This window comes from Misgurnus anguillicaudatus, chromosome 11 (genome assembly GCF_027580225.2).
Source record: "Misgurnus anguillicaudatus chromosome 11, ASM2758022v2, whole genome shotgun sequence".
Taxonomy (NCBI): Eukaryota; Metazoa; Chordata; class Actinopteri; order Cypriniformes; family Cobitidae; genus Misgurnus; species Misgurnus anguillicaudatus.
In genome coordinates this window covers 8403342-8428863 of record NC_073347.2, presented here as the reverse complement: position 1 = coordinate 8428863, position 25522 = coordinate 8403342, and the positions used below count along the sequence as shown (strand labels likewise).

The 25522-nt window shown below is 37.8% G+C and overlaps 1 protein-coding gene across 4 annotated transcripts in view; it reads left to right on the top strand.

Moving 5' to 3' along the window:
* The first annotated feature begins 688 nt into the window (after window positions 1-688).
* The window catches only part of tjap1 (tight junction associated protein 1 (peripheral)), a 112650-nt gene continuing 87816 nt past the window's right edge, over window positions 689-25522 (top strand). Inside the window, exon 1 of one of the 4 annotated variants that reach the window (XM_055169299.2) lies at window positions 689-1139. The gene's annotated coding sequence lies outside the window, so the exon portion shown is untranslated. Of the gene's footprint in view, window positions 1140-13924; window positions 14424-25522 lie in introns of those variants that run through there. The other 3 variants (XM_055169297.2, XM_055169300.2, XM_055169298.2) reach the window with 3 other exon arrangements.

Below are 25522 nucleotides of genomic sequence, written 5' to 3'. Positions count from 1 at the left end.
TTGATGTTTGCACACATGCACTTGTTTCTGTAGCTCAGTTGGAAGTTCATGGGTTTGATCCCTAGGGAACACACATAGTCTACTGATAAAACAGTATTGATTGGATGCACTGCAAGTCACTTTGGATAAAAGCATCTGTCAGAGCATCTCATTAATTCTGTACACTTCAGTCCTGTGTCTAATGTCTTGTGTTGTTTTATGCCGCATCATGATGTTGGAGGAATGCTGTTTTGTTTTACTGCCCACACGAAAAACTATTGTAATATACTTTAGTATTTAGGCTGCCATAGTAAACTGTAGTGGACTATAGTATATTATAGTAATAACTAAACTTGTTAATATTCCTCAACTGTAGTTAATACTGTAGCACACTTTATTATGTAGCCTAGGCTACTGTGGGGTTCAAAACACTATTCCTGCATCCCAATTCTAATATCTGTACTAAATAGTAGTCTAAATTAGATTTAGTATGTCCTACTTAAATGACCATATTTCCCATATAACAAAAACAGCAGGCTACATACTTTTAGGGCATAGTAGGCAAATTCGGATGCGGCCAAGTATCTAAGAATTTTACTACAGTTAGTATACTTTACCATACTTTAATGTAGTAAGTATACTTAAGTATACTAAAATATTTTTCATGTGGGCGTGTATAATCTGTCTTAAATTACAATGAAGCTTTTGATTTTCAATGCGGATATTTTTCTTGTTTCTGGAGGAAAGTTACATCTCACTTCTTGTGTGCCACCTGTCCGTCTGATCCCAACATTCCAACACGCGCGACAAACTCACGGCGTCGCGTCAGGATTCCTGAGGATTACCCGGCGTGCCCCGCGGGAAAGATGGCGCTGGACGGGAGAAGATGAAGATAAACTTTATCTGAAATCTGCAGCAGCCGTCATCTACACCTGCGTTCAGCGGTATTGTTTCACTTCCTGACGGAGAGATAAACGTGAGGTGACGGAGGATCTTCGATCGCTGCTGACGGAGCTCGCGGAGAGATTTTAGCGGACGTTAGCAAGTGTATTAGCCAGCGACGAAAAGAAGGAAAAGCGGGCAAAGTTTATTCTGCTTGAGCAAGAGTCAAGACGGATCTACATTCAACTCTATAGTTAACTGTTAGAAATTCAACAGAGGTAGGTCAGAAGTTTATTCATATGTACATTTGTCACACTCGTACGTTATAGTTACATGTTATTATGAAAATCTATTTTCATACATTGTTGATATACGCGGGCCAGTCACAGTTGAGATCTGATACACACCCAGCAATGTTGGACAAAACCTTAACGTGATATTTTAGTCATGAGACATGTGCGATGATTTTTATTAAACGCACCAAGCATTGATCAGATAACAGGCGAGTGAAGGTTACACGTCTTAAAAGGGTTTTTATTTGGTCAGTCATGGCCACGGGCAGTAAAATTAAGCCCCTAGGCAGTGTAACGTTAGTGTATTTAATGTGTTATACAGGGCTCATGTGAATTACAACAACATAAATGTATCTTCTTCTATTTGGACGCAGATATACTCCGTTTAATGCTCTCAAGGATCCGGTTGCGCTTGTATAAATCACGACTGTTTTACGGGTTAATTCTAAACGATGATCTCTTAAAGCGACAGGTTTATTACTTTGTACACGTTGCGGCTTGAAGAATATAACAGAGCAAGTAAGCCGAACACAACTGTTAAGAAATAAGCAATATTTCGACAAAAAGCGCAGTTTATGCATTTAACGAGTGCATTATAGATACTGCACAGACAGTGGACATGGCGCTTAATATTTCCTCATAAAGATGTGATCGCTTCGATTTATTTATTTATTTATTTTCTGTTCCGATTCATCGACTCGTGTATGCTGTCAGTTTTTCCCCGATGTGAGAGTAACAGTTACGGTAAACAGGAATTAACATGAACGTGCCTTTTGAATTTACGCGGATTGAGAATGCAGGACTTTGTCGCATGTACACTGTATTCGCACATTAACCCATTGTGTAGTTTTTAAATTCAGAGACCTGTTTTAGTAACCAGTGCTGTTATAATGCCAGAGCATTACTAATCCAGCTGAGCTCTGTGTAAAGTAGATGAGCTTTCTGATTCATTCATTCATTTCTCTGGCTGTCTCACAAAACCTAGTAAGCATCCTACCTAGAAAGGCTATCAAGACTTTAGAAAAAGCCCCAATGATGTTTAATTAAAGGGGTCATATTATGAGATTTTATATGATGTAAAAGAAGTTTTTGTTGTCCATAGAATGAGTATGTAAAGTTTTTGATCAAAATACCCCACAGATAATTTATAATAACATGTTAAAAATGCCACTGTGTAGGTGCGAGCAGAAATGTGCCATTTTTGGGTGTGTCTTTTAAAATGCAAATGAGCTAATGAAATGCCAACACTGATTGCAACGATGGTGGTTTGTTAAAATTGAAACTTAATTGTGCTGTCAATTATCTTTTTTCTCTCTTTTTCTATCTGCACTAAATGGCAGTGCTGTAGTTGGTTAGTGCAGATTAAGGGGTGGTATTATTGTAATAAGACTAAGTCACAAAACAGGTGAAATCTAAAATACCTATTTTTCACATGCTTGCAGAGAATGGATTACCAAAACTAAGTTACTGGGTTGTTCTTTTTCACATTTAGTTTAATAGAAGCACTGGGAACCCAATTATAGCACTAAAACATGGAAAAGTCAGATTTTTACACTATGACCCCTTTAAAATATTAGACTGATATGGATGATATCCATGGGCAATAATGCTAATGCCTATAACAATTCAATTATACTACAAACGATTTTGTATTCCCAAATATCAGTATATGCAATATATTAGTTTATCACCAGCAGTAATACGAATCCTAGATTTTTATTTAGTTGTGTAGGCAGCTCAAATATAGGGCCTGTGAATATACCATATTATTTTAGTGTTTATTGTTTGACAGCCAAGTTTTAATTCATAGCCTCTTCCTTTTTTTGTTTTGGTTGAACTTACAACCAGTAAGTTGTTAAGTTATACATACTTCAATCATTACTTCCAGATGTTTATAAGCAGTCAGTAAAGTACTGCTAGTTAAGAGCTGGACGTGTTGTTTATGAACGAAAATGATTTAGTCTTTATTGGGGCTTGTATAACCAACAAGCAGTAAAGCAGCTGGTAAGTTTAATTTAAAATTCAGTTTGTAAAGTCCACCATGAATAAGATATTGATTTTAGGAACAAACAAAAATTGGATTGTCATCTATTAAGACCATAAATCATTGATCATAAAGTTATGCTTTAAAATGCTGTGTGTTTAGATTTCTGATTCATCTTTATCATTTCCTTTCACTGTCTTGTATTGTCTGTTTTACTTATTCTAAAGAAAGGATGTGAAAAGTGTGCTTTCACTCATGTGCTGTTGGGACATCAAGGCTCGTAAAATACAAAATTCTTGGTAGGCCTCTGGGCAGGCACTCAGTTTCAGTTTTTGGCAGTCTGAAATGAATGAATGTAACCCAAATAAAATGACATTGTCAATGTAGAATATTGGGATAAAACATCTAGTCAAAACACAAATAATAATCTCATAAAATAATCAAATTAAAATCATTTCATCCAAATAACCTGAACTAAAAATTTCTATAAACTTCAGATTCTGAATCTGAAATATCAAATGAAGTCACAGATAAGAAATAATTTTTTGTTGTTTTTGATACTGGAAAAATCTGGATTTCTATGCAAGCCAACTGTTCCTACACTTCTCCACTGGACTGGACTGTTTTTCCAGTCACAGACTGGATCATTTTTAGATTGGAAAATTATGGGCTACTGTCGCTTTAAGAGCAATTTCTGCATGGAGCCACATGACCTAATGTCACACATCCGATTTTTAACAAATTATGATCACTTCATCAATTTTTTTACTAGAATACATGCCGGGATTGTTTTGTGTGGGTTGCCGGAAATGCAACTCTCTGCATGCGAGTTTCTGAATGTGTACTTCTGTACATAGCTTGCAAGTAACTGTTATGCAATCTATATCACATCTAAGCTTGCTGCGGGAGACTTCATGGGGATAGTAATGACTGACAAGATGACATTGGAGGAATTTGTGCGCAACAGATCCAGAGCATCAGTGACAAAGTAAAGCGCGCTCCCTGCACAGTTTGAGCGATTGCGAATGGAAAGTGAAACTTAAAAGTGAGCGTGCATTCAAACGCAATTTTAATACCCGATGCATGAATTGCATAAAACAATCACCCTACCAAATTTGTGAGAGAATGCAAAAGCATTCAAATATATTTTTCCTCCGTAAGAAATGCAGGCAGAGAAACATTAGAAGGCACAATAGTGCTAGCAATTTTCGAACCCTGGACGTGCATATAAACCTCTGGTGTGTCCTCCGCAGCATCCAGCATTCATTGATGTGTGGGTTATGTTAGCACAGCACACAAACCGCTGGTGTGTGTTGGTTCTTTAAGAGACTTGTCTGGTAATGGGATGTGAGGATTTGTGCTCGGCGCTACACTGTGATAGCGCAGCCCCTGTTGAGGTTTATCAATTAGGAAACAGCTAGTGTGAAAGTGTTTAGGGTGGGATTTGTTGAAGGATTAATCTGTCAAGTACCGCTGGGTGTTACTCAACTATGCTAAAGAGATACGGGTTGTGTGCAGTGTTTAATTGCGACGAAGTGGTTGAGAGTCGGCTAATTGTTAAACAATTGATGTTTAGTCTGCTTCAAATATGTAAGGTACAATGATTAGATGATTAGAGGTGGGAAAGTATAATAAGAACAAACAAAGATTGTTAACATTTGCAAGCCTTTAAAACACGTGCAAATGATAAACTTTCTCTGTATTAATTTGTGCATTAATCTGCAAATCGCATGCATGCCAGCCAAACCGTGGGGCCTGGTCTGTACGGATCGAGTGTGATCCGTTTCACTGCTAGTAAATAATAATAGAATAGAATAATAATAATAATAGTAATAATAATAATAATGTGTGTAATGTTTCATTACACTTGTTGGATTGCATCCCAGAATATTACAGTAAATGAAAAGTTAAAGCTTCAACTTTTATGATGTGACTTAAATTGGGGATAAACAGGATCATCAGCTAGAAAACATTAATATTCTTTCATCTAGTATAAACATCATCTTCTTTTGGTAATGTCAGTACTGGGAAAGCCTAATAAACATTCACTCAAAATAAAAGGCGATTGCTAGATTGCAAATTTTGCAAACCCTTTTAAATATCCAAGCAGCAATTTCAGTTAGAGTTTGTGTTTCTTCTTTGAGTCTTCATATTTTAGCAAAATCAATATGAGCTGTTAAATGTTTCTCGTATTGCAGTATGTAAACTCAGTTCAGGGCATAAAATGTGTTTTCTTCCTTTTGCATTAAATAAACTGGATACAAGATGTGTTGAAGATGACCTTGACATTTAAAATTGGTTTAGAAATTCAGAATCAGACATTTTATTCATCAGTGTTTGCCAACATACAGCTCAGCGTATTACTGAGAAATCACATCAGGCATATTTGAAGATCCATGATGATTTTTTAAAATGCATGAATACATTTTTAATACATTTAATACATTAGAATACATTGGTAACACTTCACAATAAGATTGTTTTTCTTCGATCAGGATTTTTGCAGGCCGATACCGATCACTGATTTGTTGTCTTCGTGATCGGCCGATGCCAATGCAGATACAGATTTTTCAAGCTGATATGCAGTCTCTTTAATGACTGTAACTGTTAACATTATTTCTAGATAAATACCACAGATGTCGCCTTTGTTATATTACTTGCAGTAATTAGGCATATTATTGTTTTAATAGAGAATCAAATAAATAAGCACAACAAATATTTCTTATGCAAAGAGAAATTTAAAATTCTATTAAAGTCTATTAAAAAAATGAAAATAAAACACTTCACAGTCTTTACTGTATGAATTAAATATACACACATTTGTATGAAGTACAACAGTTATTTAGTAAAGAGCAGAGAGTGAATTTATCGAGAGATGAATTAGGTTACTGTAGCTTTAAGACGTGAGAGAGATTGTTCTGTTCATGTGCAATGATGACAGCCTGCCGTGTTTGCGCACGTCGGGTGTACGCATTTGAGAGCAGCTCTAAGGAAAATGAAAGTTTAAACACTCAAAACTTTAAAACGCATGCAAATAATAAAATTTCGGCATGAGGATGCAATTGTCTGCGATAGATCTGTGTTGTATACGCTGTTTGATGGGGATGTGAAGACGCTAGGGGTATCACGGTTCTATGGTCACGGTTCTCGGTTCAGTACGGTTCTTGTTGTTATTTTTTTAACACTCCAGAAATGTATTATCTTATTAATGTATTAATTATCCATAATTTAGGATACAGTATTTAAAAATGTTATATCATGTAATCATGCACAAACTGAATTTGACTTTAAGCACATTATTGGGAACATCCCTGAGGAAAGCCAGGCGAGATTTTGACACACCGAGAGGGAAGACATTGATGATTTCAACATGCTTTTCATTTATATGGCAAAAAAGAGAATGTGTATTGCCATCTTACTGTTACATGAACTTTGTGTGCATTTTTAGCACACAAAGATAACTTGCATTTATCAAAATGCCAACTTCAGTGTAGCTTTAAGATTTTTCACTGAGAGGCTGTTTAAATAATGCAGAGTATATGTGGACGAGAGAGAAACATAACGTTTACACCTGTAATATTTAAATCTGTCTCTTTAGTCCACTTTTGACCACTTCTGTCCTGATTACTTTAAGGGGCAGTTTATGAAATAAGATCGCGCAACTTTCACACGCTAGCAAAATGAAACTACGCGGAAATCAGCCGCTTTCGTTTTATCAACGAAAGGCTAAAAATAGCGCTGAATACGAAAAGACGTAAAAGTTGTTCATTACCTCAGATTAGATAAATGGTCGGAGAGAAGGCTGTCGCGTGTGGCTGTTCGAACACATTCAACCCATAGACTGCAGTTTTATCTATTGTTTTATTTCCGCTGTCATCATAGGTAACATGAAATAAAAAATGTTTCCACACACCAAACTTATACGACGCTGGCGCATCCTCCAGCTGCGGGCAGACTTTTTTTTCTCTCCCTCTTGCCATTTATACACGTCACATGACCGGCAGCACTCACTCTCCACACCAGTCACCTCTTTTTTCGTGCTATTCGCGAAAGGGGAACACGCTATCTGAGGTCACGTACAGGGCACGAGGCTACATACATTGCGCATGCCATGAACCGTTGAACCGTACGACACACACGCGCTCCGAACCGAGACAAGCGAACCGAACGGTTCGGATTTTTTTTATGAACCGTGCCACCCCTAGAAGACGCGTCGCGCTGTTAGGACCGGAGCGCGTCCTCATAGAAAATATACATATCTCTGTAAAGGCAAAGAGAGAAATCCAAATCTTCACGTTGCACATGAGCAACGGGTTGTAAAAATGCTCGCACTGCGTAAAAAATGATCTCTAATTGCAGCCGCATTCAGGATCCTATTATGACAAAAGTAAACAGTAAGATCGGTTCATGAGATCTGCAAATTTAGCGAGTACAGATCGAGTCATTTAATGCCGTTATCGGCCAATACCGATCTGCGACCGATCGATCGGAGCATCCATAGTTAACATTGTTAACCATGAATAACCCAGACTGAATTTTTTTGGACTGCCGACTGCACCAAATTTGCACCCGGAGTCTTTTGCTATCTGGGAATTTTGGTGATTTCACCACAATATTTTTTAAGGTCTTATTCTCAGTCTGATTCTCCACTGCCCTTGAAAGCTGCATATTTTTAGTTATTTGTAACATTTCAAAATGTTACAAGCATTTAGCTATCACTAACGACTACACGGACCTTGTATACTGACAAACGACCTGTGTGTTGAACTGTTTTGAAGCTGCTTTGGGATTCGCTCAAATGTTTTCCTCAACAGGAGTGATTGAGAGTCGCGAGGATTGTGTGTGGAAACATTCTTCAGTTTGGCCGAGCTCCCGTTCTGCTGGAATTCTCCTCAATAACAACCATTCAGATTTACCCTGCACTTGTTTGCTCTCTTTGTCAGCCTGTCTGCTCTGTTTTTATGTTTGCTGCTTGAATCCAATTATCTGTGACCTGCAACACAGCCTGCACCTTTTCTCTGTGCCACAGACACGGGTTACTGATCATTTCTCTCTCGGTTTTTCTATCTCTCTCAGTTCTGAAACTTCATCAGTTCTTCTATAAGATGTTTACGGATTCTCATTTAAAAGTAATGTAAGGGCCCATTTGCTGGTAATGACTAAATATGCAGTTAAAATGTCTACTAAAGGTCAGTACCTTAAAAAAGGGGCAGCTTGCAATTGTTTTTGGAATTCATTAAAGTTTCCTTTTGCAGTACCTGTCTACCCACAGATAAAGAGGATTAGTGGTCATTTTAAGGTTCAGTTTATGTGTATGATGTCAACCACTAAGTATCTATAGCAGGACTTGCAGCAGTGATGGAACGATTAAGCACTTTAGGAATTGAATCAGGCTTATCAATGAGGGCTTATCTTCAGCTTTAGTGAGTTTTGAACAAATGTATTGGAAAGTAAGGCAATTTATTTAAAAAAACTGTTTGCTGTTATTACATTGCATTACACAGGCATATATTTTACCCTGGTATTGGCATTAGTAGGAAAAGTGCTCTAGAAAAGTGACTCTATTATAAATTACTCATCGTAGATGCACGCGACTTCCAGCCGACAAGATGTACTGACATCATTGCAATACGGCATATGTGCTAGGGATGCACTGAATGTTCGACAACCGAAATTAATTCTGGCATAATAATCAAGGACTTTGCTGCTGTAACATGGCTTAGTTTTTTTATGGACTGCCCGAAATAGTCCCCTTGGTTACTTTCAATAGAGGGTATGTATATGACGTCGGCGAGAGGGACTGCGGTTACGCTCACTGAGTGGTAAAAGACAGAGCGGCAGCATTTGAGTACAGCGTGACATCTGCGAAAACACGGTGAAAACGCGTCAAAATGGGAAAAAGCTGTTGTGCGATAGACGGTACTAACAGGTTAACAAACAAGAAAAAAAAACACAGAAAGGAGAAATAAATTGATCGTTCATGCCAACGTTCACAGACCACAGTTGGGTTGATAAGTTGCTAGGGTCACTATCAAGCAAAGATTTTACATTCTACTAGTATTTTTCAAGTGTTTTTGTTTCTTTGGAAAACATACATTCCAAAGCATCATTTTTACTCTATTACATTTCATAAATAATATGTTTTTGTTTTACATTTAATATTTAAGTACATTAACGTACTTTTACTCAAGTTAAAGTACCCAATTTAAATGTAATTAGGTATTAAATACATTTTAATGTGCAACATTAAATAATACACAGTGTGATTCTATGCTAGTTTAGACTGAAGTGAAGTAATGTTTTTCCCACGAGGAAAATGTGTCTAAATGAGAAACAGCTGCTGTGTGATAGACTGTACTAACAGATTAACAAGATTTCGTATCTATCGTTTTACAGACTGACAAAAAACACCGAAAGGAGAAATAAATGGATAATCTGATTGTTCATGCCAACGTCCACAGACCACAGGTGGGTTGACATAGGGTCACTATCAAGCAGAGGTTTTACTTTCTACTTAAAAGTATTTGTATTTTATGAGTGTTTTTCTTTGGAAAACATACATTCCAAAGCATATTATTGTAATTTTTATTCTATTACCTTTCATAAATACACATGTTTGTTTTACATTTAATGTTAAAGTACATTAACATATTTTTACTCAAGTAAAAGTACACCATTTTTTTGCAATATTAAAGAATAAACATTATGATTATATGCTTTAGAATGTAGTGAAGTAAAATTTTTCCCAATACAAACATCCTAATAAAGCACAGATCCTTGGAAAATGTAACTAATGTAACTTAAGTATTGTCAACCTCTGCTATCAAGTCCAACTAAATCCAATTTAAGCTTATAATAGTGCGTTTTACTAGCATTTGCGCCGCAGCTGCTATGAAAGCCAGCCATTTTGTTGAAGGTTTGCCACTCGATGGGGGCGAGTTCCGGCGTGGTCAAGTCAATGCATACCCTCTATAGCAGGGGAGTATTTTCAGGCGCTGCGTAATATCATTGCTGCGTAATAGCCATGTTACGGCAGCAAAGTAATTGATTATTACGCCAGAATGAGAGTGTAGTTCCTGCCATATCAGCCTAGAAAATTGCAACTTTTAATTTTCCGTCGGTCTTAATGATGTAACTACAGAAGAGTCAAGTTTTAAATAGGATTTTATTTTTTATTTTTAGCGCAATGCTAATGGTCTAATCAGATTCAATGGATTGTGCAAGTGGAGTGTTGGGGGCTCAGTGTCGTCGCATCAGACTTACAACAGATGTATCCCTCACGGGTTAAGGAGTGGTTATGGAAGGCGGTGAGAGTCACAATCTCTGTGTGTCTATCAGCTCAGTTAGCACATAGAGTGCCTAGAGATGCTGGTGTTTTTTTACACTCTGTAACACCTGAATTTTGCTCTGTCAACATTAAAAATATCAAGGTTATATGTTCTTCACATTGTATAGGAGAATACTTTAGCTGGGTTTTCACTGGCAGGGCCACCACAAATGTCTTCTTTAGTGAAGTGATACATTTGTAAGAGACAATGATTCATATATTGTGTTATTTAGTGATCAATACATTTTGTATCCATAGCAACAGAGATAAGTGTAGTAAGTTCTTCACGTGTCACATGAGGAAACGCACAAGAACCAACCATATTCAATGTGTTATCAATGCCATATTTGAACATATCACTCAGATTATTTTTCCATATATTGAAGTGCATAATTTATTATGTTTCATAAGCATTTTTTTTACTTTCACTCTATTAGATACTGAAAAATGTCTAGTTAAAAAAGCAAATGAGAACTATATTGGTGTCATATTCATTGTAGCTTCAGTGTATGTGTATGCCATCCTTTGTCTTGGGATGTGGCCTCGGAAAACTGTTGGAACAAAGTATCCAAGAAGTCAGTTTGTCCATAAAGCTCAAGACTCCTCCACATTCTGCTGAATACACTTCCCCTTGTTTCCTACTTTTACAAGTTGTTTTTGCCTGCAGTGTTAACAGGCACAAAGAATATTAATCCTCGTCACACGTTAGGATTGACCACACATACACACCAGCTGCTAGAAAAAGCTTACTGATCTTTAGAGATCAGTATAGCAGGTGGCTGTATAGCCCTCTACCATGTCATAAAGATTTTCAGACCTCACAGTCTTTCAGACAACATGGCCCAAGATCATCTACTTATTATAATTGTCTTTCCCAGCACTTCCTGCTGTCATCTCACGAGTGCTGTTGGTCATCAAAGACATTTCATCACACTCCATATTTCAGCAGTTCTGTTTGCATGTGTATGGTATTGCTTGTGGTACAGACTGATTATTATGCGTAGTTAAAGGAACCGTTCACCCTAAAATCAAGTCTGTCATGCTGAAAATGCTGATCCAAACCTCTGTGACTTTGATTTTGTGTTAGTCAAACACAAAAGGTGAATATTTGGAAAACAAATCCTGTTCACTTATGTATACACTACCTGACAAAAGTCTTGTCGCCTATGTTTTTTGTAGAAACACCTGCTATTAACCTGACTTTTAATTAATCAGTTGGTGTTAGAAATAGCTCATATGAAAAGCTAAAAGCCTCCCAAATGATGTTTAATGCACTGAAATGAAGTAGTTTCACTAAAATATTTTTTATTATTTAATCACGACAGAAAGGTCAAATTTTGGCAAGACAAACGTTTTGTCGCCTATACAGAAATTGAACAAATTTACTGCAAATACAAAAATATTTTTAGCAAATTAAGTAGTGGTGTTGTGAGATCCAAATTTAATATCTTGTATGACTTCCATGAGCTTGAAGGACTGCATCCATGCGGTTTGGCAAGGATTCATACAATGTATTGATGAAGTCATCAGGAATAGCAAAGAAAGCAGTCTTGCATGCCTCCCAGAACTCATCAGTATTTTTTGGTTTCGTCTTCCATGCTGCTTCTTTCATCCTACCCCACATATGCTCAATGATCTTCATGTCTGGTGACTGAGCTGGCCAATCCTGGAGCATCTTGATCTTCTTCGCCTTGAGGAACTTTGATGTGGAGATGGAAGTATGCGATGGAGCACCATCCTGCTGCAGAATTTGGCTTCTTTTATGGTTGGGAATATAAGAGATAGCTAAGATTTCTTGGTATTTAAGACTATTGATGTTCCCTTCCACCCTGCAGATCTCTTTCACACCCCCATACTGCATGTAACCCCAGACCATGATTTTTCTGCCACCAAACTTCACTGTTTTCTGGGTGACTCTCGGATCCATGCGGGTTCCAGTAGGTCTCCTGCAATATTTGCGGCAACTGTGGTGTAATTCAACAGAAGATTCATTTGAAAAATCCACCTTCTGCTTTTCCAGTGTCCATCATTTTAGCAGGCTGTGGATTTTCGAGCCGACAAACGGTCCTCTCGAGCAGTTGTCTTCCGGGGTCTGCCTGACCTGGGCTTGTCAAAAACGTCTCCAGTCTCTTCAAATCTTTTTTCTATCCTCTGTACTTGATGCTGAGACACATTGAATGTGTCTGCCACATCAGCAGTGGATCTGGTCTTCAGCCTCTTGATAATCAAAACTTTAGTCTCAGGGTGAATCTTAGGCATGTTTGCAGAGGTCTACTTGCAGTTGATGTGAAGGTCTAGTGTACTAGGGGTCTTTTTATACACACCTAAGACCCAATTGATCCATTATTAGTTACAGATGAACCTTATATGACAAGGCGACAAGATTTATGTCTTTGCAAAAATTGACTCAATGGGCTTTACCAAGCTGTGAATATTAGAATACTTTTTTGACAGTTTCGTTTTGCACTGAAACATTATTACAAAAGCTGTTGGGATTAAAATGAGCCATTTCTTGAAAACAAATTTTGATTAGAAATATATTTTAGCGGCACTTCAGGTCAATTTGTACACAAGCGACAATACTTTTGTCAGGTAGTGTATCAAAGCAAATAAGGACTAATGGGGCGTACACACCAAATGCGAATTCAATGATTTCCACGAGTAGATTACATACAAGTCAGTGCAAAGACGGGCGATGTGAGTGATGTGAATTGGGCGGCGAAATTGCGCGAAAGCGTGCGCTATTCGCCTTAAGAGTGTATTCGCAAGTTGAAACATTCAACTTAAGTAAAAATTGGAATGACACGAAGTTAAATCCCACGAGTACTCTAGAGAGAGGAACACGATGCCTTGCGTTTGGTGTGTACGCAGCATGAGGCTGTAAAGCTCCAAAATGGGAAATATCACCATAAAATCAAATCAAATATGACACCAATGATGTCAGTTGATGCTTAGTCATTGAATGTGAGAACCCACTGGACGTCAGCCACATTTACGAATTTGATTTCCTCTTTACTATACTAAAAGGATTTGGAAAGGATTTGTCTTTAGGAGAATAAAGAAAGTCATTACAAAGGTAAGTAGATAAAGATTTGTTACTGTAGGTTTTTTTTTTTGGGTCAACAATTTATTTAAGAATGCCCACAAGTTAAGCCATAGTCTATAAAGAACCGAAAGAGTGATGCATCTATTGTTTGTGCTATTGTCGTCATCTCGGTAAGCTGCCAGCCTTCAGCATGCTGTTCATTGACTCATGTTCCAGCCTCTCTTCCTGTCCCCTCCTTAATCTCTTTCAGTTCTTCATCCAGACGTCAGCACTTTTGCTATTTTTAGACGCAGTGGACTTTTCAGTGTTATAATTAATATCTCCTTGCGGGTCACTCATTTTCTTTCAAGTGTTTTGTTTTTCCAATCTTGCCATTCATTGAAAGGTTATAGTGGACCGGATACATTTATATGGGATCGTGTTTGGTTCACATGGACAGAATGGCCTATTTTTGTCAGTGTTGCCCTAGAGCTTATGTTACAGGTGCAGCATACGTCTTAAGTTATCTAGCTGACACAGTTGAGTATTGGCATTTCCATTAGAATGACACACTTTCATTCTCTCTCATGAAGCAATGTGTGCAGATAACAAGAAGTTAAAGTAAGTGAATATGTTCAGTGGTTGCATTGGAGTTTGAACTTAAATCCTGAGCTTTGACCGAGACTGTTGAAGAGCATTATCTGATTCACTATTTTACATTTCCTTTGGTGTGTAAGTGTGTATTAGTACATGTTAACGATATGCAAAAGGCACAAATCCAAAGTAAACGATGTCGCAAGTTATCGTCTCCAACTTAAATCTTTTTTCTTGGACTACAACAAACACACGGATTGTATGCAACAGATTACTTTGGCCTGTTGACGTGGACAAGACGGTCATTATCATAATTCACCCGCTTCTGACTCACAGCCTGTAAGTAGTCGATCTTTTCATATTTTAAGAATTTACTACTAACTTAACCATGACTCAAATACAAGTTTTGTGCAGTGCACAGTAGCGCTTGTTTGTCGTTTCTACGATCACAAATGTAGACACAGTTTTTATGTTTTAGTATCCTTACCTTACCAATCTGTTACATCATTACTTACGTTAAATGACAAACACGTTGTTATAGATGTATTTCATTATCCGGTGCCGTGATGAAGATGATAAATATGACAGTGCCTGTAAAGGGCGTTCACATTAAAACGATATAAAAATATAGTTTTAAACATCATAAGATAATAGCAGAGTTCACACCAACAACAACTATAACGATAGCGATTTTGGTACATGATGAACGATAAACCATTGACAGCCAATCAAATCTATTTGAACTTGAAGTGCACGCACACTTAAAATGCAGTAGAAAGCTCATTAGTTGCTGAGGTTATAACATAAAATTACCTCAGGTATCCAGCGCTGATGCAGTTGCTGTGAAATTTTTCTACCACACTGACTACGCCAAAAGGTAAGATATTATTACACAAACTACTACATTCATAGTTTAGTTACGCGAAACGCAGCGAGTTGAGGACATCTGCTGGTTTCCCGCTGTGTAAATGCAACAAGAACAGCATATGTACATATTCAGTGACATGTAAACAATTGCAAGAAAAGTTTTTATTACGAGAAATATCCAATATTAGGTAATGCCGCGCTCGTTGAGCGAATTAGCATGAAGTTATCATTATGATGTGGTCACTAATATATTTATCGTTATAATTATTGTTATAATGTCCCTTAAAGGTTTTATACACTGCTGTCGTGTTATTTGAGCTATTTCTGAATGAAGACAGACTGCTGACAGCGAGTCGTGTTGGCAGAGTTCATGTAAAACTTCCTAATGTCTTCAATGTGTTTAAAACGAATTTGTGGTTAAGGTGCGTTACTAAAACACACGCGCACTTCAGTTAGTGCGGTATAAATGCGATTAAAGCGTTTACATGGACGCATACTGCGATTTTAAACGGCGTACGCCACCTCTTTTAATGCGATTATACTTACTGTGATTATGAGCTTAATCACATTATTTTTATTGAATTATTGCGTTTACATGAGGTAAAGTATAATCGCAGTATTGACAAAATCCCATTATAATCGCAGTATTGGTGTGCATGTAAACGAGCTCAATAATGTACAGTGTGAAAAATAATGTGTTTTTAACCATAAACCACACGAACATATTCTATTACACTAAATACACACAATAAAGTAATAGGTGCTCTTTAATACTTTAACCTTTTAAGCTTCACCCCACCCTATTGAGTTAACTCTTGGAGCTTTCAAACAATATACAGTTTGTCATGATTAGATAAGAATTCATATGCAAACATTGAAGTAAATGTAGTCATCCCGCTGGTGGAACAGTGACATTTAGCAGAAAATAAATTTTTTGAGGCACACTCTCTTCATAAATGAATCAATTACTCTCCCTACATAATTTATTTTATAAAACACTGTTGAAATGTCTATTCTGGAGGATTAGACCTTTCCAATGATATATAGTTTGTAGTGATAGATTAAAATGTACATCAACAATATTAATGCAAACTTAGGTGTCCCGTATTCGGGACGGCGACGCTTAACAGTTTAAGGATTTCTTCACCCCAAAATTTTAATTATTACCCATTCTTGTGTTATTACAAATATGTGTTGCTTTCTGTAATAAGTACAAAAAAAGATTTGTGGGATATACAAGCCGCATCACGCAAAATGTCCGAACTGATTTTGTCCATTATTTGTTACATCTCACCTTTTGCTAGTGTTGCTCCGTTCAATGCCAAACTCTACTTAAAATACGTGGCCGATCACTATTCTGAATCGGACAGCCGATCTTATTCACAGCTAGTTCATGTAGTACGTCTTTTGATCAGTAAGTCCTTATCGATCTAAAATCACTGTTAGTTTGAGTCGTTTATAACATGCATTTGAAAAAGTAACACTCATCACACATAATTATTAAACATATTCTTTATTATCATGAAAATACCTGAAAAGGTTTGAAGAACAGCAATATAAATATATCCTTAAGACATTTTCTGGAGCTGTGTGCCATCATAGCTGCTGTGTATTGTTCTTCGTCTACAGCGCATTTTGAGTTTCTGCATGAGAGCGCCCGCTCGAGTTTTACTTTCACTTTCGCGATCGCGCGAAAAGACGCAGTACAAGAAGCAATCCGTCATGATTTGTCAAGAATTTGTTGGGCAAATCCTCCAACTTCGTCCTGTCAGTCATTACTATCCTCACGTAAGAAAATTAAATCTCTCGCAGAAAGCTTTAAAGTATAGATTGTACGGGCAGTGAAGAGAGTGACTTTGTGCAGAATCTCTCTTAAAGGAATAGTCTACTCATTTTCAATATTAAAATATGTTATTACCTTAACTAAGAACTGTTGAATCATCCCTCTGTCGTCTTTGTGCGTGCGCGTGGGCGCTGGAGCGCGCTGCGACGCTACGATAGCATTTAGCTTAGCCCCATTCATTCAATGGTACCATTTAGAGATAAAGTTAGAAGTGACCAAACACATCAACGTTTTTCCTATTTAAGACGAGTAGTTATACGAGCAAGTTTGGTGGTACAAAATAAAACGTAGCGCTTTTCTAAGCGGATTTAAAAGAGGAACTATATTTTATGGCGTAATAGCACTTTTGGGAGTGCTTCGACTCGCCTGAAAAGTCCGCTCCCCTTCTCACTCTCATAATGGGAGAGGGAGGGTGTTACTGCGCCGAGTCGAAGTACTCCCAAAAGTGCTATTACGCCATAAAATATAGTTACTCTTTTAAATCCGCTTAGAAAAGCACTACGTTTTATTTTGTACCACCAAACTTGCTCGTATAACTACTCGTCTTAAATAGGAAAAACGTTGATGTGTTTGGTCACTTCTAACTTTATCTCTAAATGGTACCATTGAATTGGTTGTGAGCAAGTTTTTCTTTTTGGCAAAGGGGAAACTTTTTAGAAAAAATTTCTTAAGATCAGATGTTCAAAATGTTCTAGAAGAGGATGCACCTTAAAGCTGGATTTCTTACAATCCCTTGTTGTGGAGTTGCACTGGCGTTAATAACATTCGTGACTTAAGTAAGATTTCTTGGTATTCTCCTATAGGCTTGGAAGATTTAAAATCCAGTCGAATTTCAAGATTTGGTAGCTGCAGGAATGTGCTGTCCTCAGCTTACAGGTATGGAAATAAGACAAACCATCCAAAAGCAATAAACGAAAAAGCCCCATTCCATATTAGACTTGTCCATGTCTAATATTCTTAGCAGTCTCTCAGGCGTTTTCAGAGCTGGGACCTATATGAAATGATAGTAAATTGCCCCATTACTCCCGGGGTTGCCTGGTGATATTGAACTTATGAGGAAAGAGCTTCAGTGTAGTCAGTACTGCCTGTATGAGATTATATTTACATGTCCTAACACAGAAGCCTGCTGTGCCTGAAGGTGAGAGAGTTGCTTTGAGACTTGGGACTGTGTTTCTCCTCCCGCCACCAAAGAACTTTGATTCAGACACAGAAAGTCACTCACATTTAACCCTGAGCTTTTTCTGCATTCACAAATGGAGCTCTTTAGGGATTCACTGGCATTTCGAATCACGGCTCCAACATGACATGGGCTGCGATCGACCGCATTTCCCAGTGTTCCTCCTCTTTGGCTGTTTTTTATGATGAAAAGTGTAACACTAGCTGCGTTTCCATTAGCACAAAGATGTGCACAAAACGTAAGCATTATTTTCTAAATGTCAAAAAACGATTGTGAAATGAGTGTTTCCACAGTAATCGATGTTATGCAACTAAAACGTAATTTTGTTCTTTTTGCGCTTGTCGGTTTTTGTGATGCCACATGAAGTCGAACGCACCTCTTCTGTCTTGTTCTCCAACCACACATACCATATTCAACAATTGATCATGTGACTTTTATGTACGTGAATTGATATGTAAATTGACGTGTTTCCATTGCAGTTTTGCGATTATATTTGTTTTTCTAATTGCTTGATAAACCACATCACCTGAGAGATTTTGTGATATATGGGAATTAGTGTTGGGCGATATGCCCCATTTTGAGATGGTCCTATGATCATCAGCCTGTGAGATCGCCGATCAATGTTAGTATTGGGGGTTGGGACAATAGTTTACTAATGTTCATTTTTTAACTTACTAATGTCACTTGACTTGATAAGTTGACAAAAAAGAAGCTGATTTACTCCAGTGGCAACACTCTCATGACCGCATTCTTCTTTAAACTGATGCCATTAATCCCAGCGCATCAGCCCATTGTCATTTATTTAAACATAAGGGGCCCTATTTTAACGATCTAAGTGCATTGTCTAAAGCGCATGGCGAACGGTCTAAATGGGCGTGTCCGATGCCACTTTTGACAATTTAACGATGGGAAAAATGTTTTGTGCACCAAGTGCACGGTCAAAAAGGGTTGTTCCTATTCTCCTAATGAGTATTGGGTGCAGTAAACCAATGAGAGTCTTATCTCTCATCCCCTTTAAAAGCCAGTTGCGCTTGCCGCTATGTCTAATCCCTATTTAGATGACAGTTTTTCAGGATAAAAAGTCTAAGCGGAGGAAGACCACCAGTTTAAGAATAATGTAAAAAAATGTTTTGTTTTAATTTTTATTGAAATTATTATTTTTTTTATTAAAACCTTTAAAAGTCGTTTTCTTTCAGTCATAGAAGTACAAATAGCAGGCTTTTAATTGCTGTAAATGTATTGATATCCTAGATAATCATTGTAATCTCATAAAATAAGGTTTGTACTCTTAAAAATACAATCAAGAGATAAAGATTTTACAAATGTGCGGAGAGCCGAAGCGTTTCAGCCATCAGACAGCGCCATGGTATTTTTAATAAGCATTACTTAAAATGTGTCTCATCTCATCATATCCACAGGTACAGAGTCATCATATACAATAAATCCTTAGGGTAGCATTTAAAAAATATTTAAAAATAGATGCATTTGTTTAAAGCAAAGCATTTATTTAGGTTACTTACCAGGCTACAGGTGAAGCAGCTCTTTACGCCTTTTAACGTCTCATCATCGGTCGTCATTTATGTCCAAGAGACTCAATAATAATATTTTACATTTCAATCCTTTAATCTTTCATATTTAAAAGCGCTTTTGTGCTGCTGCGCATTCATGTATGTGATAAGCAAACTAGTGCTGCAACGACGCGTCGACGTCATCGATTACGTCGACTATGAAAATACGTCGACATGCGTAAAATGCGTCGACGCGTCGCTGTTTACATTCATTTCGCCACAAAATCAACAATGGCCGCAACATTTACATTTTTATTTTCATTTAAAACGGCTCTCCTTCATTTATTGTTGTGAGCGCTCGGTGGTGCCTCTCTTGTGCACGCGCGCTCTCTCTCTTTCTCTGCGTGAAGCCCCTAGACAGCGCCTCTCATACATGACACTGAGTGAAAGAATTAAAAGTTGGCTGTGTTTTGTACTTGCATTTTCACGTAAACGTCAGATGTTACTGGCAGAGAAGACGACTGAGTTTATCATGAAAGATTAGCAATGTTTTCCCACACACACTGGTTGTCTGTGTGCTTGTGCGCGAGCTCTCTCTCTCCTATGCCCGCGCATGCCTTCTGTAGTAACTCTGTGTAATGGCAATTTTTTAATTTGCGCCGAATTGTGAGTTGTCATGCGACCAGGTTGAAGGTTGCTGCTGCCAGCACTTATTCAGCCCCACTCGCGTAATTTGCCGGCTTTAAAATGTTAGCGCAAGACGCACGGGTTGCTTTTCAAAGCGCTCGCCTGTGAACACGAGTTTAGATTCAGATGCGTCTATATTTGAGGGCGTTTGCCGCGCGTCTATGCGCGACCTGATACGAACGGCAACTTAAAGGAAAATGAGACAAATCGTAATTTTTAAAAATCATAGATGCAATAATGAATGAACTATGAATAGTCATTATTATTCATCGTCTTTTGATAACAAAAACGTATTTGATGCAAAACTCATCAGTTTATTTAAAACGTTCATATGAATATAAAGTTTTCTTGAGTAAAACAAGTCCATTAAATATTTGTTATTTTATGACACAAGGTATTTGGCAATGTACATGATCCAAGTACTAAAATTAAGATAAGGATTTTTTATTTTTCCTCCTGTTCCTCTGCATACTTGATAAATCTTGCTTGTGTATTATTGTATATCAGGAGTTTCTAAACTTTTTCAACCCAACAGGTAATCTCAAGACCCACCATTTTTTAAAAATAGAAATATAGGGGAAAACACAAACACATTTGTTCCCTTTTAGTAGCTTTTGAATATGTTTAATTGAATAATATAAAAAAGCATAATTGTTTACTGTATTTGCATTGATTTGGAAATTATCTATTTAAAAAATACAATGAATTGCAAGGATGCAGAAAACAGTTCACTATATGTCTGACAACAGAACAGATAATATGTGAAAATAGCATTCATCAGATTATCCAACAGATTAAATAGCTAATCAAAAAAAGAACACTGTATTAATAACAAAAAATAGTCGTTAGATTAGTCGACTAATCGGAAAAATAATCGCTAGATTAGTCGACAGAAGAAATAGTCGTTAGTTGCAGCTCTAAAGCAAACCTGCGTTGTCGTCCCGTTTATAGGCGCATATTACTAATGCGCTCTTTAAATAATAGCAACGCGCCAACAGTGTGCCTAAACACACCTCGTTTTCAGACAAGAACGCCCATGGGCGCAAAATTGGGGGGCAAATGCATTTGCTATTTAAACAACGTGCCGCTAAACGTAAAATGATAATTGCGCCGGGTTGAAATTAGCAAAAGACACTTGTGTTGCGCATTGCGCCGTGTTTATGATAGAGCCCAAAGATATCAGATCGTAAGGCATGGACAAACCAAGCCGACAGTCAGCTTTGGCGCCATTTTTGAGCGTTAGCCTGTCTAGTTTTTGTGGGCGGTCTCCATTCCAACTTTCATTAATCTGTCAAAAACTGAGCCTTGGCAACAGCGGGTGGTTTAAATTTCGTCAAGTCTCATGTGTTCTTCACGCAATGAGGTTTATTTGCGTGATGCATAAAGTTGCTGGCCATGTAAAGTGTTGTAAATTGGTCACTTAAGAGATTCCATTTTAATTTGGATGCTTGTTTGGACAGCTGCTTGTAGGAAGTAGACATCGAGACAGCTCACTAGGTTTTGGAGGGGAGCCATACTGCTGGTGCAGCTCTTTAATGCCAGCTGCCCACATACAACTTGAAACAACATGATAACGATTAGGGCTGTCACACCTATCGACTGTTGTTACTGAAATACTTGCTTGTCTCAAACTCACCTCTTAGAAAGTGAAGAGGGCTGATCAATAACAAGTGCTTTTCGCACTGATATCCCCTCTCATGTATCCAAGCCCTCAATTTGGCAAATCAGTGTGAAGCTTACCAACACAAGAACAGAAGCACCATTCAGTACTCAATACGAAATAACAGTAAAACATGCATAACTGGGTTAAAGACTTGGTTTTCCGTATGTGTGTAGGTTTTAAGTTCATTCACTAGTAGCCGGATAATATGAGACGTGACTTCACGCTTGCACGGGAGTCTCCATCTGTCGTCGGCCTCGCTGAGTCCCTGAGCGTTACACAGATCAGCTTCAGTGAATTACTATGCTGCTACTTGAATACTGTTCATTTGCTTTTACTTTATACCCCACACTTCCTGTGCTTTGTATTCAACATTAAGATGCGGTTTTGTTCTGCTGTTCCATATCCTTACCACCTGAAGAAAATTATAAGAAGTGAACACTATTGCACAACCTTGGCATTTAAAGCCCTCTCTTGCCACTTTTGACTGTATATATACACTGTGTATATTTTTGAAACAAAGTATGTTTTGTGTATGTTTTCTGTATTGCTGTACATTGTAAAGTCTATTTATTGTATAGCATGTCTGTACTTGTATATTTTCTATCTTTCTTTGTCTGTGTGTCTGTGTCTTTATCTATCTAAACTGTATAGCAGCATCACTACTGACACATTTTTTAGTGTTTAACCATTATTCATGTTACACTGCCCATCACTAACCCATGGTTAAAAGCATTCCCCTTTTAAAATTTGTGAAGTGAGATTGTCTCCTTAACGGCTCATTATAGTTGTGCGTAAGTCCTATGGCGTCTCCTCAACAACGCTACTTTAGGCAATGCGTCGTTTTTCATATATACATCTGCGTCGTTGTCCATGTCTGTGCAATTGACCTATGGCTAAGCCACGCCCTCAGACGCGATGAGCCAATCACAGTGCGCATAATAACCCAATACACTCGGACATTCTTTCCTTCCGCGTTCATTGAAATGCATTGCAGTTAGTCAGTTTTCATTCCTTTTTATGTTTTTTTCTTGTCATTTTAAATTTAAAACGGTCAAATGGTGTGCATGGGTTACATGCAACTCCGACACTAGGTATCCCGAAAGGCTGGGCGACAGTGTGTATTTTTGACCCTTTCACAAGCCACATCTCAACTGAGATAACGTTTAGTGTCACTGTCTGCTCTGGATTATGCGGTAGACCACAACACCAACTACACGTGAATAAATTAAACGTGGATGTCTACATCTGTTCTAAGCTAAGTCAACAACGTGTTTGAACGCTATCTTTAACATCTCTAACGTAACGTTAGCCTAACGTTAGAAAACGTTAACGTTAGCTTCTAGCTGCATTGTACATCATGTCACTCAGCTTCATTAACATATTTGTAAATAACCGAGATAACAAATGTTATTTGTAATAGCAATGTTGTGCTAATGATTCATGTACATACTGTAGCACCAAACTAATGGAGAGTTTGGTACTCTCTTGGTAAAGATGGTAAAAAGGCTTGTCCTGGAAACGTATGTTGAAGCTTTTCATCGAACTTCTCAACAATAAAATTATTAATTTAACCCTCCAATGCATAGTTAATTCCATTTTGGTGACTTCGAGATGATATATCGTCTTTCTGTCTCCAAAAATCATCAATTGCCTCCTGTCTCCTACTGTGACAACTGCCATGTGCCGAATGTTGATTGTTTGTCCTAATGAGTGGAGGGGGTGTGGCTTAGCCATAGGTCAATTACACAAGCAGACCGTTAAGGGCGATTTATAGTCGTGCGTAGGTTCTACGCCGTAGCTATCCGTAGCCTGTGCGTAGCTCTGCGTAGCCTGACGCGCACCTCGCGAAATTTTTAACAGAGCGTCAGTTCTACGCGGACCCCAAGAGCTGTGATTGGTCCACCAGAACCCCTCCCGTCAGATAAAAAACTGCGTCATAGGTATTTCCAAGTTGAGGAGTGATTTAACTGCAACAAAAGTTGCTGTTTATTTACTTCCATCATTGCTGGTCTTCTCAAATCATACACAACAAGTTGCTGTTTCTGCTTCGTTTGTGGGTTAACTTGCCCGGTTTCTTCTTCTCTGACAGTCGCGCTGCTACTGTGGTTACACGCGTGGATACTGCCTACCAGCGGTGGCGCGTGTGTTTGCACGTCGACACGGATGATGACGCAAAAGTATAAATGAAAACCGACGCGGAACCTACGCCGTCGCTGCTACGCCGCAGGACCTACGCACGACTATAACTAGCCCTTTAGTAGGCAGTATCCACGTGTGTAACTCACATTAGCAATGCAACCGCCAAAGAACCAGCAGCTTGGCCAGAAAATCCACAAACGAAGAAGCAGCACAGCTTGTTGTGCATGTTTTGAGAAGACCTGCAGTGATGGATGTAAATCAGTTGAAGGGGCACTCCACTTTTTTTGAAAATGTGCTCATTTTCCAGCTCCTCTAGAGTTAAACATTTGATTTTTATTGTTTTGGAGTCCATTCGGCTGATCTCCGGGTCTGGTGGTACCACTTTTACTATAGCTTAGCATAATCTATTGAATCTGATTAGACCATTAGCATCACGCTCAAAAATAACCAAAGAGTTTTAATATGTTTCCTATTAAAACTTGACTCTTCTGTTTGGCGAGTTGCACATCAGGCTAGGCAGAGCTACGCACAGTCTATTGATAACCTACGGTGTAGACCTTACACATGACCATAACTTGCATTTTAGGCATGATTCTTTATACTCTTGAAACGAACTTGAGTTTTTCCATGAGGAGCATCTGAATCCATTAGCATCACTTGGAAAATGAGCAGTCAAATATCAACACTGACGTTTATAATGTATCAGTGGAGTGCAATTTACTGGAATGGTTAAACTGTAGGACTCAAAATGATTGATGCAAACGTTACACTCCAGAATGTCGGCTGGTGTGTCATATTCAAATGCTGATGACAATTTAACTTTGTTGTTCATTCCTTTATGATTACTCTTTCAACATTTAATATCAGGCGTAGCATTGATGTCACTATTAAGATAATTTACCGGTGGGTTATGTTAATTGGAGGGAGTTCTGACATTTAAGCTCCAAATTGTTTCTGTCTTAATGGGAGAGCATGATGTCTTTTTTTATCGATTACATGGCTTTTTATGGCTTGCTTTTAAACATACCAGATTCTCTGGCATCTGATTCTTTCTTTCTTTATTTTTGGTTTTACTTGGTTTTACTCGGTTTTACTTGTAGGATGTCTATTGCTTCTTAATTAAAGGTCCAATGTGTACATTTTTAGAAGGATTTCTTGACAGAAATGCAATGTAATATGTAAGGATGTATTGATGACGGTCATTTGAATTATTTGACAATAATTAGCGTTGTGCTGCGAATGTGCATTATTTTCAAATAATTTAAGGAGCGGAGTCAATTATTCTGCTTATACTATGAGGCTGTTTACACTTGGTATTAAGATGCGTTTTCATCGATCGGATCACAAACAGCCTCTATGGTTACCACAAACATTGCTCTGGTATTTATTTTTAATACATTTATTTCACAGGTTAGGTATGCGTTTATTGGAAGATGCATACCTGTTGAACATTTCTTAACCAAGCAGAATAAAGCATTAAAAAACATATCTATATTATCAATGGTGTATAAAGAGCTTACCTAATGAATTGTATTGTTTTTCTTACCTTATGCT